This window comes from Echinops telfairi, unplaced genomic scaffold (assembly GCF_000313985.2).
Source record: "Echinops telfairi isolate 266 unplaced genomic scaffold, ASM31398v2 ScPeMD7_7458;HRSCAF=8496, whole genome shotgun sequence".
In the NCBI taxonomy this organism is placed as follows: Eukaryota; Metazoa; Chordata; class Mammalia; order Afrosoricida; family Tenrecidae; genus Echinops; species Echinops telfairi.
This window is the reverse complement of record NW_022111358.1, coordinates 50,143,852-50,146,194: the sequence shown is the minus strand read 5'-3', so window position 1 is coordinate 50,146,194 and position 2,343 is coordinate 50,143,852.

The window sequence follows — 2,343 nt, the reverse complement described above, 5'->3', positions numbered from 1 at the left end:
GTTCAGTGCTCTCACTGGGGTGAGGGGGGCTAAGGGCACGGGACACTGCTGGGGTGTCACTCGGGTCCTTGGGGTGGTGGCCTTGTCTCCGTGGGCCTGAGTGCACTGGGGTCACGGGACACAGGAAACCCATCTGCAGGCCTGGTCCTCGCGGATGGAGGCCCTGCCCAGACAGCCCCCTCTGGTCTGAGGAGGGCGGCCTTGAGGCCTGGGGAGACAGGGGTCTCAGGTCCATGTCTTCTGTGCCCTCGACGTCTGGACGCATGCCCAGCCCTTTCCCTTAATCGGGACCCCAGATGAGCTGCCTGTGTAACTGACCCAGCCTCATTCTGCCACTCCTGGGTGGCAAGTGAGAGGGGCCCGTCCTCCCCCTGACTCCACCCTGTGCTGCAGGGACCCCACAGACCAGCCCCACCCTACCCACCTTCCTGGTGCTGCCACTGAGCGAGGGGCGGGGGCTTACAGAGGACCCCACCTCAGGAGGGGCCCCTGAGCAGAACGGCTCCAGCAACCCCACCTAGCCCACCCCCCACAAGCCCTCTGCTGCCAGGGATACACTGTGTGTGTGTGCATGCATCTGAGTGTGTCCGTGTGTACTCGTGTATGTGTGTGTGCATCTGTGTGAGTAGGGGTAGGTGGCTTGTGCTTGTGTCTGTGTGTATGTCTGAGAATCTGAGTGTGAGAGTGTGTTTGAGTGTATGTGTGTGCATATGTCTGTATTGCTATGTGTCTCTGTGTAAGTTTGTGTTTGTGTCTAGAACTGTGTGTTTACATGTCCAAGCATGAACACTTTTGCCTGTTCATACATGTGTCTACCCACATGTCAGAGTGTGCACACATACATGCCTCGTGTTCATGCCCGAGTGTGCACATGTGTGCCAGAGTGTGCACATGTTTCTGTGTATGTGCATGAGTGTGTACACATGCTTCTGAGTGCATGTTATTTCTGACTGAGTATGCATTTCTGTGTACACGTATTCCTGGGCGTGTACACGCATTTGAGTGTGTGCACATATTTCTGAGTGTGTGCATGCATTTCTGCATGTGCGCGCGCATTTCTGAGTGTTGCGCACGGGTCTGTGTGTGTGCACATTTTCGAGTGTGTTGCACATGGGTCTGCATGTGTGCAAATGTGTGTTCACAGGCACACTGATGATCCTTCTACCCTTGAATCCAAACCCCCTGCTTCACGTCCTTGACCCTGACTACTGAATCTGGCTGGGGTGGGCACACAGGGTCTGAGTGCAGAGGGGCTCTGCTGTCCCCAAACGAGCAGTGGCTTATGGCCTTGGCCATCTCTCCCTGCCTGTCCCCAAGGGACAGAGCAGGGCCCTCACGTAAGCTTGGGAGGGGTTGGCACGCAGAGCAGGGGACTGGCCTCTCCACCTGCCCTCTCATCCTCCCACCAGGTCCTTCCTACCTGCCTTCCCCCCCCTCCCCCCCCAACAGAGGCCACTGGTGTCTCTACTCCTGCTGGCCCACATTGGATAGGGCAAAGTGGACAAACACCCCTTGGGCACCAACTCTGCCCCTCCCCTCTGGGTTCCTTAGCCCTAGACAGCAAAGGCCTGTGTAGTGGTGGTCCTGGTGGGGCCCCCACCCTCCATGGGCACCCACAGCGGGGAACCTGGGTCTGGAGGGGCCTTCCATATGGGAGGGGACTTTCTGCATACCCTTGTCCCTGCTGTCTCCTGGGACCCTGCTCCCAGCTCTCCCTAAATTCTTCCCGGGTTGCTGAGAGTAGGCAGCCCCTCCCTCCTCACCCTCCTGGCCTGGGGCAGCTTCCCTGTCCAGGCTCTGTCAGGCCTGGCCCACCTCCAGGCTCACCGTGGCTCTGTGGAGGCAGGGCATTCACAAGAGTCACCACTACTTGTTAACGTCCCCACCCCACATCCCCAGAGGGGAGAGGGACCCTGGCTGTGGGGGGCGGGGACACACTGGCACTGACAGGAGCCTGCACCCTGGGTCTCGCTTTATAACATACTCCTGGTGCAGGGCTGGGGGCCCTCTGAAGGGTGGTGAGGGGGTGGAACCCTAAGAGGCGGTTGTGTAAAATTACCTGCTCCAGGTGCATCTCAATAGGGCGAGGATGTTGGGGGGCAGAAGGTGGGGCCCCAGCAGCCTCTGGAGCCTGCCCCCCTCCATGTGTGCAGGTCTCTGCGCCCACAGTGTGACCGAGTGCCCTTCCCTCAAGTTTTCTATTCTCCCACCCCCGTCCCCCACCCCGAAGGCCAAGGGCGCACTCTGCTCGGCTCTCCCCACTGCAACGACCCCCCTGCTCCCCCAGACCCCTTTTTCTCGCCCCTGTGCACCCCCGCCCCCACCCTCCACGGCTCGTCCCCC